The sequence below is a fragment of the Thermobia domestica genome, chromosome 13 (assembly GCF_964235325.1).
Source record: "Thermobia domestica chromosome 13, izTheDome1.hap1.1, whole genome shotgun sequence".
NCBI classification, from domain to species: domain Eukaryota; kingdom Metazoa; phylum Arthropoda; class Insecta; order Zygentoma; family Lepismatidae; genus Thermobia; species Thermobia domestica.
In genome coordinates, this window is record NC_137466.1 from 143,379,509 (window position 1) to 143,397,852 (window position 18,344).

Consider the following 18,344-nt stretch of genomic DNA (forward strand, 5'->3'; position numbering starts at 1 on the left):
CAAAGATTACTAGTTCAAATTTGGTGCAAAAGACATGATTAGAAATGAAAGAATATTTTTACTCTAAAATAAGAAATTGAAAACGGCAAAGCTATTTGCTTTGTAGGCATGTTTTTGGTAGATGTATGAAAAATGAAAACTAAAGGTAATGAATTATTTTTTGAATAGATTTCCACGTAATAGAAACAATTTTGGAAGAACATTTTAATATATAAATTTACATTCTATCGTTGTAAGGCAAAAATAAATTTTGTCAACTCAAAATTTTGTATGTGCCTGTTATCGTTTAAAAGATATGTAATCTAAATATATGTAATCTAAAGATATGTAATATAATTGTGTATATATTATATCTATTTTATTTCAGAAGTATTTATAAAATGTTTTCGAATGTTTATATATTTATTTCTTCTTATTTAATTTATGTGTTTCTTTATATGTTTATTTCAAACACAAGTATGCACAGGTAAATGAATTAAGGATGTGAAACTCTTATAGCGAAGCATTTGAGAAAGCAAAGTATTTTATTTATTTGACATTGTGTTATTCAATGAACATTTTTGTAGGATTCTACAATATAAAAGGGAAGCATTATCATGAACTCCCATGAGCACATTTGTGATTTAAAACTGAGAAATATACTTCTCTTAATATGTATATATGTAAATACTGTATATTTCAAAAATGATTTTCACTTAATTTATCTCATTGTATCACTATGTATCAAACTTTTATATTTTAAATATATCAAGATAACATTAAAAGTTTTACTTTTCTTTTACTCCGTCTTAAACAATAAATAATGCTTCAGAACCTCATTATATGTACTTACATTAATACATATTATCATATATTACTGTTTTGTAAATAATACTCAGCCTTGTAAATAATTTAGCTGAGTATGATAAAGCGAATTATGTATTCACTTTCTGATTCGTTCAACAAAAATAAGTAAAAAATCTGAAAGTATTAAAATCATGTACAATGACATATGGCATTGATAACAAGCTTCATGAATAAAAAATTCAATTATTCGTATCCGTTAAGGATATGTCCCAAAATATTCGTCTTGTGCTTAACGTTTAAAACATAATCAATTTAAATTATCATTGTATAACATGTCCTCAGATCAGTTAATTTAAACAATCACTATATAACATATCTTCGTGTTAGTCAGTTTCAACAGTCATTGTATAATATTCTCTGACATCAGTCAGTTTCACCCATCATGTATAATCTACCATCATATCAGTCTATTTCAACTATCTTGCTGTAACATATCCTTGCATCAATTACTTTCCATTATCATTCTATAACCTATTCTCGCAACAGTCAGCTTCAATCATCATTGTGTAAGCTATCCTCGCATTAAACAATTTCACCTACCGTTTGTAAGCCTCTCCTTGAACCAACCAATTTGAATCATCATTATATAACCCATTCGCACTTTAGTCATTTTCAATTATTATTATTATTATTATTATTATTATTATTATTATTATTATTATTATTATTATTATTATTATTATTATTTAGTATTTCCTTATATCAGACAATGTCAATCATTATTGTAAAAGAGTCCCCAAAATATGGATTCTTTTTAGAACATAACATGGCAATACTGCAGCTAATGTGGCACTGCATGACGTACAAAACATGAAGTAGGTGTCATGCTATTCAGTTTTCATGGAGCAGTGAAGTGGTGCATATCGAGATACACTCTTCAAATGGATTTAAGAGTAATAACAGTATTTGTGATGTACGTCGAGTATGTTTGCTGCAATAGCATGCACAAGTTCCATCTGCGCATGCAGTAGCAAGTTGGGTACGCAGATTCGAAGAAACAGGTTGAACCATAGTGTAAAGAAAGCATAGTGTGCTTTCTTTACACAATGGGTTCAACCTTCAAGTAGAAACAAACAGAAAGACTTGCAGTGCATGTGCACAGGAGAACATACAAACTGCCATTACCATAGGAAGAAATCGACAATGATCAGTCGACACCAGATAGTGAAGGGGTGACAGTGGCTGTGGGAGTGAAGAGTGCATAGTATAATGAAGTGTGAGCTAAGGTTCCATATAAACTTCAGATTATCCAGAAATTGCAACCGCGAACTCTCTGGGAATGCAAAACGTTCTCTCTTCAATTTTGTCAAAAATTGGAAAGTAGCAAACAGTTCTCCTGACGTCCTCTTCAAAACATGAAGTCCACAATGGAGTGATCAACATATTTACAATTAATTGCCTACTCTGTACTACTCATTTCCTGTGAATAAACTTCTTTCGAGGTTTATTATAGATACTGCGGCAACCATAGACGCCATAATCGAGGACAATTTTGTGACGATGTTGGCTACGAGGAAGCAGTAGACGTTGAAGTCTGAGATAATTTGAACACCATTATAAAATGACGATAATTCTTAACGATCTGGTCTCTATCGTACAACACAAACTGATGTATAATGAATTCTCTTTTTTTCTTCGACCCGCATGATTAACGTTCAATTCAATTAAAGTGACTTTTAGAAGTTAAATCCTATATTTTCATTTAATCTTCCAATTCGTTAATTTGGCTTAAAAAATATTAATTTGAAAATTTGCTTATAAAATAAGAAAAAACTTGCTCGGACTGTTGTTTGATAAGCTCAACTATAAAACGCAAAAATCCAAGATGGTGTTTTTTCGTCTTCTTCAAGCAAGATAGTGTCTATTCCTAAAACATGATTCATTGGGACGTCTAATATATTAATTAGAGCATATTTTCGAATATATCCAAAAAATTCCAACTTGTTTTTCAAAATGTCTAAATCAAAACCTAATTTTACGGGACTATGATGCTAACATCAATATATTACAGGTAGAATTTCAATAAACTAAGGTAAATTCAGTGAATTAAAAGTGCTTTAAATTGCCTTAGTTATTAGTTATAAACTGCGTCAAGAGAAATCTCTTCGTAAATTATTAATAATAGAATGAGCAGAAAAATCAACTGTGTGATCACTTATTTCTTTTTCTCTTTCTCTTTTCTTTCCTTTATCTTTTTCTTCGATTGCCTGCAGACAGTTACGTCGTCTCATGGGTCTATAGTGATACTTTAAAAAAAAAAAAAAAAAAAAAATAGGCCTATTATACAATTCTGTATGTTGTATGAAGTTAATTTTAATATTTACTTTCCTGATAAAGATCAATTTATGTCATAAATATGAGTGTAATTGCACTGCGAAAAGAAAACTAATGCATTAGTAAGCAACACCAGTTTCGACTCTTGAGGGGAGTCCAATCAATAAAAATTTAAATTTTATCGCTACCAGTAAAGAGCAAGAGATGTTATCTAATATGCTAAATCTTGTAGTTTTTTTAAGCTGTTATAAAACTTTCTCACTTATGCTTGAAAGTGATACAATTTGAAGTTTTAAGCATCTGAATAGCACAGTCGTCACAGTATATAGAAGATATATATATATATATATATATATATATATATATATATATATATATATATATATATATATATATATATATATATATAAAGCATATCAAGTGCATATCTCACTCTGGTCAGAATTTTGCATCTGTCTGCAAATAGTGTCACTCATTTTGAGCTGAACTTAACTAATGGCAGATTCGTACGCTGGTTGATTTGTTTGGATATTAATGTCCCTTTATTCACTAAGGACCCTATATTAAGACTCTTCAGTAACATCTCTCCTCCCAGGGCCGTTTTTAACCTGTCCAGCGCCCTGGGCACTTCAAATTGTTACGCCCCCCACTACTTCCACAGCACTCCTTTCCTTCAGTAATTACCTTGCCATTTTGGTTCGGGAGAGATTTTCCCTTAACTCTCTTACTCTTTTTCCTTTCTTTGTTTTTGATCCTGGGAGAGTTTTTCCATTATCCACCACCTCTATAAATTTCTATTTTCAATTAAAAGTTAAATTATACATATCACATTTACATTTGAGCCACCGAGATCTACTTTTGTTTCTAACAGGTAGCGCAACCGGAACGGAAATGACGTTTTCCACAATAGTGTATTTTATTTTTTTCTCTTTTTCGCCCTCCGATTTTTTGCGCCCCCAAATCTTTCGCGCCCTAGGCACGTGCCTAAATGGAAAAGCGATCCTGTTTCTTCCTCAACATTCTTTTAAAATTAGTTAATAACTTCAAAACAATGAAGACGTAAAAGCATAGAAAGTGAGCCACGTAGAGACTAGTTTTTCTTCCAGACCAAAAAATTGGATGTGCAGTTCATGACCAGAAATGTCATAAATACTTATTTCGTGTCTTATTTTTGGCTGTTACAAGTTATGTAAGCATTGCAGGTGAATATAGATGTCTTTGTGTTCAAAATTATTTCTATTTCTATTAGTTATCAAAGTATATTAAAAAGAAAGAAAAAAAAAGGTTTTCTTGTTGATTATCTGAGGAAGCAGCGAACTCCCCCCCCCCCCTAGAGCGTTTGTAGTTTTACTTAAGGATCTCCGTTTCCTTACACATTCCCATTCCACGAACTCTTTCATAATGACATTTCTAGCAGGAGTTCATGTTCTTAGGATCCACGTTAAGCTGAAAACCCACTAAGCCTATTATAATCCACTAAGTCTCATTATTATTAATCCACTAAGTTTCATTTATAGCCTAGCTGCTAAAAAGGATGCTAAACTAAAATCAATCCAATGCAGCGCCGTAACTTGTATTTTTTTTCTGGGGGGCAAGCATTAATACGCGTATTTGGGCCCCCTAGAAAAAATTGTTTTTCTAATTCTTGGACCCTCTCTTTGCTTCTTTATGAGCTTCCCGGAACCAGTGGGCCCTCCCGCACTCCAAGGTATGCGGGGCCGTTAGTTACGCTCCTGGGCTCGTTCCATACCAGACAAATTAATTAAGGGGACAATATTGGCAAATCTCAAAGCCGTACGAATAAATATTACTTCTAGGGCCCCTAATAGTAGACATACATTTTTACTGAAATGGGCCCACGGCTCATGTTTGTTTTATTTACTTTTTGTGTCATGTTTTATTTATGTAATGTAGTGAGTCTGTTTGATGCTTCATTTATAATTTAATTTCGTATCGTCTATGGAATAAGAAAATGGTACCCTCGAACAGCGGGGAGCTTCTCTAGGGGGGGAACAGATGCCCCTCTTGCCCCCCACAAGTTATGGCGCTGATCCAATGCAATATTTCATACTCATTCGTTTCCTTTAGCTTTAAAGGGCACAACGCAGGATTTTAAATTAAAAAAATGTATATCGTGTTATTCATTGAGTATCTGAGATATTTTTAGAACTCAAACGGTGTTAATTTTATCGTATCCCCTCATGATATTCTAAGATACTTTGAAAAGTCAGCTCAATAGTTTTTTTTTTTTTTTTTTTTTTTTTGGCAATGCAATACTTCGGAAGATTGTGAAAAAAATGTGGAACGCTTCACGATTTTGCGTGTCATCCTTGCGCAGGGGCCATGCTAATCTTCTCTGTATCGTTCCAATTTTAGTATATGTACCGCCGAAGCGAGTACGATAGCAGCGATCTTCTGCCTTGTATATATAGTTGGAATTGTAGGTTACCTTACATGTGAGAGTTTACTAGATTTGTATGAGGTGAAAGTGGAAAATGGTTTAAAGTTTGTGAACTTTTTAATAGTCGTAAATTGAAATTTAATTTTCTTGTTAAATTGCTATCCGAGTTTAAGCTCTGTGTTGCACAAATAAATTTTCACCGAATTTAAACTTGCTACCATTTCAACGAATGCACTAGGATCTAAGCGTTATGTAGAATAAAGCATAATTTAAGAAGAAATGTAAACACTTGTACTGTTACATAATCTAGAATATTTTATTGGTAGAAATGGTAATCAAAACGTTTCGCAAAACTATACGACACATTTTTTTTTTTTTTTATTTCATTAGAAAGGAGAACTATGGAGTGGACAATCACGGCCAATTCGATGTTCTCTTCCCTTGCTGTTCTTAGAGGAAGGGACAAGAACACATCGAGTCGGCCGTGGGACAATTGACGTAGTTTCCTCCGTTGCTAAGAGATGTCGGTAGCTGTCAAGCCTGTTTGAGGGTACAGAGCTGCCAACTACAGCAGTTCTGCGGAAGCATTCTTACTATTATCTCACGAGAAAATTTAACAAATATGAGAATATCATTGGTTTACATATACGAAAAATAGATCTAATTTTAATACAAATACAAGGGTGGCGAGCACCAAACTAGTATAAATTACTCTTTTAGTAACTCCTACTTCTTTAGTCTGGACTACTTTAGTAAGTTACTTCCATAGTAATATACTCTTTTAGTAACTGTTGGAGAGCTCAATTTATATTTATTTCTTTAGTTGTAACTAAAGTAGTAACGCCTTTTTACTAAAGAAGTAAGCCATTTCTACACACTACTGGTACGTGTATTTCGTTTGCTATCTGGAGCTGAAGCTTATTAAAAGATGCGCCCATGAAAAAAGGCAGAGAACATGCTCTTGTAATGAAGAACAGGAAGTTGTTGGGAAAAGTAGACGAGCTTCTTTCGTTGAAAATGCGTTTAATACGAGAGGAATATAATGCAAAAATGTTGTTAATTAAAAAGACAGAAAGAAATCATAGAAAACAACCTTAAAATGGAAGTTATGAATAAGTTCAACAACGAAATACAGCAAATTTTAGGTTCCGGTTCTTCAGGCAATGTGCTCGAGAAATTTATGTTTTTGTAAATGAATATGAATATGTTTTATATGTACGAAATATATTTTATTTGATTGATATTTTTTCCAATATGGTCTTGTTTTACACATGACGTAATGTTTGTGTTTATTATTTCAGCATCAGTACATTTAATTTTTCTAGTTACCACATACTAATATTTATTTGTATTAACAAAATTATAACAGTAGACATCTTGTTTTTCTTTGAAATAATCAAAACATCTTTATTGTATAACTTTGCGTGCTGAAGTAAGAAATAAAATGAAAATGTTAATCCCCTATTTGCAAAAAAAAAAGAAAGAAAAGAAAAAGAAAAAAGAAAAGAAAAGAAAAGAAAAAGAAAATAGAGAACCATAACTATAAAATTATACATAAATAAAATGGGTCACATTTCACTCCAGTAGTGACGATCCAGTGTCTTATATTCATTTAAGAGGGAAAAGTCTTTACAATAACTTCTTATTCTTTTAGCAAATTAGACCACATTAATTAAAATAATTAAGTATAATAGACCTGACAGCTTGCCCTGCAGCATCTGCTTCTGGCTGAAATGCATATTGGTCGATGTCATTTACATGCACAGCATCAGGGTGAAACACATATCCAACTTCTATTCCAAAGTTGTGCAGATCTGGAGCAGCCACAGTAACATTTCCACATTAGTTATTTTTTTTTTTTTTTTTTCATATCGCATTGTTTTAGTGAAAATTTGGAAATGTTTCTTGCAAACACCGAATGAACGTTCTATTATACATCTTGTAGCAATATGAGCTCTATTGTAACGCTCTTCGGTTCCTGTCTGAGGTCGAAACTCAGGAGACATAAGATATTTGGAGAGAGCATATCCGCTATCTCCAACAAGCAACCCATCATACTGTCCATTTTCAAATTCTACAGAACTATAAGATTACCAATGTCCCAAATGCATGCATCATACGTGAAACCCAGCCACGGCTTACCAAGTTCAAAATCTTCATATTGGCATCAGAAATGATTTCTGTACTACTAGAAAAGAAATTCTTGATTTTCTGTATAGCTCTGCTTGCTCCAGAAGGACAAAGTATGGGTATATGTACTGTACACTCATGTCCAAAATTATTGTCGCATATCTATAACTGTATTCTTGTAAGAATATAATTTGATAATGATTTTGCAGGGTACTTTTAATACTGATAGTACGTGTATAATCGGGAAATGTATATTTGTGGTAATTTCATAGGAAAAAAAAATATAAATACGAAAATTATAATGAGTAAAATAAAATGTTGGTAAGTGGACAAGAAAATTTTATTTTCGTTTTATTGTTCTTATTTACGATTATACACATACGAACATCGTAAGAAATACCGAGTGAATTCGTTATCAAATTATATTTTAGAATAACATATTTATAGACATGCGACAATAATTTTGGACATGAGTGTACATAATCTATGGCCCTATGACATTTGGGAATCCATCAATTCCTTAAATTTCCTTTTGTTTCTTGATATATATATATTGTTCTGTGGCATGGATACATACAGTGGCTTTAAGCCAATTAAAATTTTTATCACACCATTAAAAGCTTTTCCAGCAGTAGTACGATGGATGTTAATGAGATCCCCTGCTACGATTTGATAAGTACCAGTGTGAAAGATTCGCAATCCACAAAGAAGTTGCAGCGTAGGAGACAAAACACGGTTTCTGTCTGAATTATGATGCAGTAATGGCTCCAGCATACCAAGCAGCGACTCAAAAGATTGCTTACGAAACCAAACCGCTCTTTGAAATCATGGTCGCTATACATCGCAAATGGGTTTATTCTATCCATTAAAATCCTCATTCTTGGGTTGCCTACTTCTTCCTATATCTTCATATATTCTTCCTAGTCCAGATAATCCATAAAGAACACATCTTACTCTCTAACTTTACTCCTACTACTGCTTAGGAGTAAATTTTTGCCTTATTTTTCCTCCTTAAGTTACTAATGTAGTAGCGTACTCTTTGATGGTGCTCTCCAGCAGTTATGGAGTAAATAAATTTACTACGGGAGTAAATGAAAAATTTACTCCTGTAGTAATTTACTCCTTTAGTTCAGTACTCTCTACTGGAAGTCGCCGATTTCCTTCTCTCTTAGTAACTTACTACTTTAGTTTCACTTTCTCTTGGTTGGTGCTCGCCACCCTAAAATTTTCAAGTAAAAAAAAAAAAAAAGAAAAAAAAAGAAAAAAGAAAAACATCCTACAACCTCTATTGTGAATTGCCTTTAAGCAATCAGCTTTTTGAAGACGAAATTTACAAGAATGTAATACCGTACTATGTGTCCATTTAATAATACAAACCACCTCTAACTTTCAAATAGCATCTCGAAAAAGTCTCAAGAAAGTCAAACCCGATGAGAATACTTTAAGAAATCACTTATTGAGCCACGAAACCTTAGAAAGAATTACGGAAAGTGTAGGACTCCGATTTGGGAGTTATACTAGAATAGAATAGAATAGAATAGAATAGATACTTTATTAGTCATTAGACAACATAGTTACAATAGACTTCGTCAAGAATAATATATAAATTGTAAAAAATATTGATAAGTAATAGAAACTATTACTCTTCCTCTATTACTAACTGACAGATAATAACTAATTAAAACTATTACTAGCCAACAGTTAAACTATTACTCTTAAGTGATATAATTTGCAATTTATACCTCACAGCAAAATGCAAAACACATTATTACCATATTATAGAGTTAAACCCATTATTACATCTCTCAAATTGGTTCGAAGTTCCGTAGTAGCAGTAGCAATAGTTGTAGTACGTTAGGTAGGTTCAGTTGAGTTCTACTAGTACGTTTTGATTCCTTTAAGAATGTATGTCGTCCACAAAACTTTACTTTTTTTTTTTTTTTTTTTTTTTTTACTGATTGACATCTACATTTTATAAATTACAAATGCATTCCTCAAATTCCATAATATTATATATACAATTACCTATTAACATATTATTAATGTGCTTGGCAAACTGCTTGTTTTCCAAATTCCGTACATATACAGGTAACAAATTGTACAGTTTCATTCCATTATGTTTAAAGTTTTGCAGCGTCTTGCATAAACCTGACAGGCGGCGCACAGTGAAGTATTTGACTCTAAAACCCGGACAAAAATCGAAAAAAAATAAAATTAGAAAAATGCATCAAATAAAGTTTATTTCTTGTTCTTAAACATAAATTCCATTATTTAAATATGAAATGAACGTAAATAATAATTGATGAAGTCACTCAATTTTTCTGGCCATGCGAATTTAAATTAGCGTGGTCGCGCGAAGGTCATTAGCAACAAAAACTGTATTGTTTTAAGGGACATTTCTAGAAGTTTTAATTGTATGATATGTTATCACTTTTGCTCTAAGTCTTGGTGGTTAAATATGTAATGAAATGTCAAGAGCTTTTTGCAAAAAAATTATAAAGTTTTCAAGTTAAGAAGAGTTTTTGTTTATGTTCTGAATCTAGTTGATCAATGATTCCTTTTGCATTTAAAAGTTCAATCTTTTGTTAACTTAATCCAAGAATAAAATTTTGCCCGAAATTGCCCCATTAAGATAAAAATATAAATTATATCTAATTTGTTTCTTACGTGAGTTCAGAAGGCCTTATAGCAGTTCCCTGACATAAACCTATTAGTTCAATCTTTAGTGACCGAGTTTATACAGAAAAGTGGAATTAAGTTATTCAAGTAGGGTTCCATGCAATAAATGACATTTACTGAAACTTTTAAGTTCATAAACTGCACTATGAATTATGAAGTATGAAATTTATCTGTTCTTGTGTGGATTGTCTGTCCTTCATACAAGGTTCAGGTTTTTCGAATCAATATTACACTTAGCCTACAAAATCCCTACTAAACAATGGCAAGGGAGATGAGAAGAAGAGAAAAGCATAGTTAAAGAAGAAAAGAAATTCAAACCACTTTCAGAGAAGAGATGGGTTTGTTAGTAGACGTCCCTAAGCAAGACCATGACAATACTAATGATGAGAACACTTCAAGGAGGTTTCTTGTTGACCATGAAACTGCTGCCCGAATAACTGGTGTGGATTTAAACTTGACAAAAAAAATTCAAGATTATTCTGTAGGCAATTTCTAGTGGTCATGAAATAGACGAGAAGAAATTTCAGAACTTCGATACTGCCACTACAAAACTTTATGTGAAACTATATGATTGGTACCCGATGACTCCAGCCTTACATAAAGTTTTTATTCATGGCCTAGCAATCTTAAAACATGCTATTTTGCCTATTTATCAACTCTGAGAGGGGCAGCTGAGGCTAGAAACAAACATTTTCGATTTAGGGGACGCAGTTTAGCAATAATAGTAGTCGTCTCCAATGAACTACATCCTAATCGCGTCTTCCAGCTAAAAGGATAATTTCGATTCTTTCCTCCCGAGTTAACATCCCATCCTACCTACAAGAAAAAATAGAGACAGTCAGTTTCCGTCCATACAATGCTCCACACATAACAACATTCAAGTATAAAAAATAACATAACCTATTCTAAATTCATTTACAATTTCAAAGCCGTTGCAGATTTTGGAAAAATTACTTTGCTGTTGGATTTCTCGTCGAACGAGGATATTGTTTAATATCTCACATGACCATATTGCCATTTAAAATAAACAACTTGATTTTAATATGGTTGCCACCAAGATGGCGGACGACAACCTTAACGACGTCATAATGTTTCTCCATACCACCAACATTGATCCCATTCACTTCGGATCGACTGAATTTACAGTTTCTTAAATATTTAGCCCGGTCCAGACTTTTGGCCACACTCTGTACAGTATATCTTTAAAAAAGTGCATTGCTGTTTCTATTTCATGTTTGTTACTTGTTTATCCATTACTTGATGTAGCAAATATTAATTAATAACAAAATAGCAAGAATTTTCTCTTAGAATGGTTCAAAGTATTTATCATAGACAGTTTAAAACAATAAAAAATAATTAATACACAAAATAATTTAATTTCCCTGATTTTCCTGACTGTTCAAAACTGCAGGACCAAGCTTTGGCTATAATTTATCTTTAAAACTGTAGGTAAATATAAATTAATTTAATTTAATCGATTATTTTATGATACGAAATGGTAAATATTTTTGTCCGGGTTTCAAGACTAAATACTCCACTGTACGTTCCTAAATTCTCTTTGTATCTTGTACGATGACCATTGCAAATTAAAACTAGTCTGGTTTCCTTTAATATGCATTAAACTACAATGAACATTTACTGAGGGCACTGTCGTAATTCGGTATTCGTTGAAAATATTCCTACAGGACTCAATATCAGGTACTCCTTTCATACAACGTAATGCCTTATTTCGTCACTTAAATACGTCCTTTACACCTGCAGACAGTAGCGTACCCAGGAATTTATTTCGGGGGGGTCCAAACTAAATATGAAGCTATTTTATATTAAAATTGCTAAAATTGCCCCTAAAATTAGGCTAAATTTTTAAAAAGTCGAAATTTCGGGGGGGTCCGGACCCCCGTGTCCCCCCCCTCCGTACGTCCCTGCCTGCAGAGTTTTCCCGTAGTAAATTACCATACAGTAAATGTGAATAAAAAGATCTTAATGTACTGAAATAATGTACTGAATTTCTTCACCTACAGACTTTTTAAATTTCCACAGTATTTACATAACAAGCAAGTTTTTTTTTTCTTTTTTGTGCATAGTTTCTGAGTGTGCATTGTCCAGTTTAATTTTGTATCTAAATATATGCCTAGCAACGTTACATAGCTATGGTAATTCAAAATACAAGGTGGTTTATTTAGGTAAAAGAAATGAGTTTCTGTGTTTTGTTGTATTTAATACCGGTACCAAGCTATTTATTTGGAACCATAGAGAGGAAGCATTTAACATTTCTTTATTTTTAATTTTTACATTAAGTATGTTATGATCATCTGTAATAAAAGTAGTCATCAGCATAGATTATTGATTTGCACGGTAGGCAATTTGATAAGTCATTCATATACACTAACAATAAAAACGGCCCTTGTACTGAGCCCTACGGAACACCAGTCAAAAATTCTGGCTCATCAGATATCATGTTGTTAAACTTTACTATTTGCAGCCTCTTAGTGAGGTAAGTAGCAAGAAGAGATAGTTCAATATCGTTTATTTCATAGAACTGAAATTTTTTAAGTAAGATATCGTGTACTACCGTGTCAAAAGCTTTACTTAAATCAATTAGACTAGTGCATGTATACGAGCCGGACTCAATATTTTGTTCACAACTGTCTCAATAGCATTAATAGTGGATAGACCCGAAGTGAAACGAAAATGGGCTACGTTAATAAGTGAATTTTGTTCAAAATAAGGGGATAATCAGTAGGTCTACGTCTCATATAGCCTCGCTGCTGAAAGGGATGATAAACTCAAAATCAACTCAAATCAACTCTTGTATAAAGATAACCAAGAAAATTCTGCCGCTTTTTCATCCACCAACTTCGAACATCGATATGTCACCTAAGACGTACCTGGAAAATCAAAAATAGTTCCGTCAGCATCAACGGCCTTCTTTCAACGTTCTGGAAGGCCATGGATTCCATCCTGGTAGAATTTGGTAGGCCGTAAAGCGAAGAATGTATCAAGTGCATTTTGCACCTCTACTAGGGATTTGAACTGGTGTCCTCCAAAGTGATTGTCCAAGAAATGGAACAGGTGATAATCGGACGGTGCAATGTCCGGGGATCATGTCGGATGCAATAGCATTTCCCATCCAAGACGTAAAATAGTGTCCCGGGTCATTCTAGCCACGTGGGGCTTAGCGCTGTCCTGTAACAGCAGGACCTCTTTGCGATTCAGAAGTGCTGATTCCAGAGTTTTGAGTTTTTCTTGAACACGGCTTAACTGCTGACAGTATGCAGTTTCATTGATGCTCTGACCAGTTCATAGCAGTTTCCGATGCTCGATGTCGCGAACAGTCCATACAAGAGGGCCTTCTTCTGGTGCAGTACTGGTTTAGGCCGTTTTGGAACCAATACATGGGATGATAACTAATGATGACTGCGCCGTGAAGCTTCGTACAGTACTTATTTCTCATCACATGCCAACACCCTGTTCAAAAATGGCTACTTCCTCGAACGAGACAGCAAAGAAACTCAGATGCCTGCTCGTGCTGCCTTCTGGCCCGGAGTCAAATCATGTGGGACCCATCGATCCAACTTGTAGTGCTTTCCAAGTTAAAGGTGGTACTCACGAATGGTTTCTCCACGCACACTGAACTGTAGTCCCAGTTCCTCATAGGTCTGGCCACTGTTTGCCTATTACTGCCTGAAGATCTTCATTTTGTACATGTGTTGGTCTTCCAGCACGTGACGCGTCTGCAAGTGTTTCGTTGTCGTCCTTAAACTTGTAAACCAGCGCTGCCTTGTCGGCGTAGTCACGATACCCTCACCTAAAGCCTGGCATATCTTCCGCCCCGCTGCAGCGCTATTTGACCCCAGTTTGAACTCATACAGCATACACTCCCTTATGACACTCTGTTGAGATCCCATGTTCACTCTGTCTTTACGCAAGTTCACGATGTAACTGAACTGCCACAATGTGGTAGTAGTTAGATATACCCACATCAACAACTGACCTTCGCCTTATCTCCATTCGCATTCAACTCACGGTGTGAGGGCCAATTAAAAACAGACCTCCACAAAAAAAAAAAAAAAAAAAAAGACAAAACTTTCTTTGTTACCTTTATATTTATATTCACTCAAAAAAGTTCTTGCAGAATATTCATTTCACGTGGTTTTCGAGAAAAATAACGATTAGTTTTTCAATTATCACGATTCTTTTATAACGATTACAACTTCTTAAAATTTAGTTGATTAAATTCTAAAAGAAAATATTTAACTGATTAATTTAATCTTTAAATTTTAAGATGGATCACCACCCGGAAGTCAGTACATATTTTAGCTCATTCCCTTAACTTCTGCGCAATGAAACGTTCCATATTATAAATACTGTACTATAAGATAAAGTCATGTTTCGGCTACAACACAAGTCACTGATTCATTAGGTTATGTATTCTGATATCGAAAAAGGTAACAAATAAGAGAAAGAAACTTGATTCATTTTACAATAAGCACACAAGATGACACTTGCTGTTAGATCTCACTAGAAGTACTCAGTTTTATGAAATGTTTATTTGTATGTGTAAAATATTTTCAGGCAAGGATCTTATTGCGAAATAGACATATTGTTTGTTCGTCTTTCGTGTTATGTTTCACATTTTATTTAAGAATTAATTTACATTTAAGGAAATAGATTGTGATAAGAAACTTGCGCGCAACGCCATAATGCATTGTTGCCAAATTTGTACATTTATTGTGGTGTGGTAGTCACAATATAACAATTCCTGGATTCTAGCGTTGCAGTTCGAGAAGCGAAAGTTTGCTGTCAATTGCGGTAAGAGTCGAAAACTGATTTCTCCAGTAAGTATCCAAGAAGAATTCCATGATTACTTCCTTTTTTATCTGACACCAGTAAACACTATTTGGCAAGGCCGCACTGTTCAAACAGCGTTTAGCATAGCACCGAAAGCACCTAGTGATCCACCTTAACAGGTTAATTACAAGTCTGTAAATATGGTATTCTCAGATGATTATCTTTCTCTTCTATATGCTTTCAGACTTCGAAGTTTGATTTGACAGATTTAGAATTTTGTTACTTCACTTCTCCCACATGTAAATGAATAATAAGCTGCACTAGCACTTGCAAGGTCCACTGTAGGTACGTTTTCGTACCAAAATGTAGTGTTGTCTTTAACCGCTTATTTAGGTCGTATAACAGGTATTTAATCCGGTATTTTATTGGTCAACTCAGACATGGATTACAGACACCTGAGATGCGTTTTCGAAATAGGTGGTGAACTTGATGGAGCCAAATGGGGACGGGGGCGTGACATCAATTTTTTCCTTGAGGCAATTTTCAAAAAAAAAAAAAAAAAAAATCGACCCTTAGCTTTCAACATATCATATTGAAATTTTGCATACGCATTGTGTACACCTCTAACTATTTATCAGATTTGTTGAGACCTCTACATCAACCCGGACCCGAGGGGCCCAAAGGTTTCACAAAGGGGATTTTTTCGAAACATTTCATGAATTTTCCCCAATTTCCCGTTTCTGGTGTATGATATGAGGATGCGAGTGGTACTCTTTGAAACGTTGTTTTATTCTGAAAAGAATGAGGTATGGACTGTGATCCTACGATAAATAGCAATGAAACAGTATCTGCTTGACTGAAAGTCTAATATTTACCTCAAAAAGTGTGGATCTTATAAGGGCTAAGGGCATAAATGGGGCATATACGTGAGTATATGGCTTATACCCACCTAATATTTATAATAGTTTATAGAAACCGCGACAACACCCACCTAATATTTTTTTATGGTCTATAGCAGCGTTTCCCAACAGGTGTGCCGCGGCACACTGATGTGCCGCGAATGAACCGCTGGTGTGCCGCGAGGAAATCGAAACAAAATTAATTACTTCTATAGCAACCAAATTGCAAGACATAGGGAAAAAATACTGTAAATGTAATACATTATTCTACATCTATTACTGTGTAGCAGACAGTATTTCGGCTAGTACACATTTCCCCGGTTAGCTGCTATGTTACGCTTCAATTGAGAGTCATACTAACACCGAAAAATGGAAGCACTTGTACGGTACGCGTCAAGTGAACGTTCGTAGAACACTCATTCCCACGTGAATGACAGAACAACACTTTGTTCAACAGCTGTGTTTTGACTTCGACGCATCGCAAGCTGTGTGATTGCAATAATATGCACCGGTTTTGGTTAAAACAGCAAAGTTAAAAGTACAAGACATTTGTTTGTTCGTTCGTTATTTAGTGACTTTCGTTCTTAGTGAAAAGTCGGATACAGTTTTCGAAAAAGGAAGCGTATTTTTAAAAATCTGAATCCTATATTTCATTGCAATTTTTTTTCTATTTTAAAATTAGAATAAAAAATAAGCATAATGAATTAGCATAGGGGAAAACCAGTGATCGAGCTTTCATCTTTGTGAGAAGATGATCAGTAATCACAGAAAAAAAAATACCATGGTATTTTATATTTGCAAATAATAATAATAATTATATCTATGTGCCGCGAGAATTCAAGTTACACCCGAAGTGTGCCGCAAGTTGAGAAAGGTTGGGAAACGCTGGTCTATAGTGTCCGCGACAACTCGTAAAGCCTGGGCTCTACACGAATCATAGAACTGATATCCCTCACGTGTGATGAATCGGAAGAATTCGGTGGAGTTGCCTTCCGAACGCACACAGCAGAACTGCGCGAATAGCGTTGCCAAATTTAGAGGACTTGGCGGAGAGAACTATAATGCGAACAAACAGCAAAAATATAAAATAAAGAAAGCAACAATAACAACAAAACGAAACTTAACGCCAATCCGACAATTCTCCACCCTCAGGAGATGTTCTCCGTACAGCACGAGAGATCACACTGACACAATATTTAATGGGTGGAGGTTGATGACCGTGATACGCCCTCACATTCTGTTGGGTCGTGAAACTGGTAAATCTAGGTCAAGCTTCACGACTACTCGCGATCACTATAGTATCAGTCATATTACATTATAGCAGCATGTGTGGTTGTGAAGAAAAAAAAACAGCATATATGGAGGTGTGGTTGTACGACGCAATATTTTTGAAAACGGCCAAACATTCTACCAAAAAATTCTATCATCACATCTCTGAGCAGCACAAACAAAAAATAACTATTTGCGAAAGCGTTACTTGAATTGATGATGACTCAAAGTAGAGTAAACCTACGAAAGAAACTTGTTTGGGTGTTGATAGTGTATGAGGTGAATTGTTCCGGTATTATTTGTTATAATAAAAGCTTAGGAATAAACTGGGTTATTTTGCTCACTGTCAAAATACACTTCATAAGTTCCTCTACACTGTAAAGCATTGAGCACAATTTAACTGCTTTTTCTGTTTTGGAAACATTATTGGACAACAAACCGAAATAGTAATTTATAAATCTAGTATATTTGGACCGCCTGGTTGTCAAGTGGAAGTCAACTCTAAAATTCAAATTTTTATTGAGAGAACTTTGAACTTCAAAGTTCTCTCCTGAATATATACAGGGTGAGTCAAAATAAGTGTTACAAGCCAATATCTTGCGAACTATACATCAAATAAGAAAACTGTTACGAGTCAATGTACAATACAGAGGGGCCTAAAAAATGAGTCAAACACGAACTTCTCCCCGCCCCCATTCTTGGGGGAGGGGGTATACGTGAAATTTTCAAACAGGAAAATAGGTCGACTGATACCTCGTTCGAAAGAGCTTGAAAAATTGAACATTTTTTGTAGGAAACAATTTTTGATATGAGGCACCATTTTCAAGAGGCCCCCCAAAATGATCCTGTATCAGATAAAATTTCCAGTATTTATAAATCAGAAAGGGTCGAGTAGGAAAAGATGAATCAAAAATGAAAAAGGAAAACGCCATAGGCAACGTGGAATGGTGTTGTTGCGGTGTCCCCAGGGCTCCCATCATGGGGCCCCGGGGACCAACTTAAAAATTTCAAGTGAATATACGTCGAGTGATACATTGTTTGATAGGAAACACCTT

The 18,344-nt window shown here is 34.4% G+C and overlaps 1 non-coding gene across 1 annotated transcript; it reads right to left on the bottom strand.

The window, feature by feature from the left end:
• Positions 1-5,413: 5,413 nt before the first annotated feature.
• LOC145669335 (U6 spliceosomal RNA) lies at positions 5,414-5,520 on the bottom strand. The gene has a single exon (XR_014128194.1). It is a non-coding gene; the product is annotated as a U6 spliceosomal RNA (small nuclear RNA).
• Between the last annotated feature and the right edge of the window lie 12,824 nt (positions 5,521-18,344).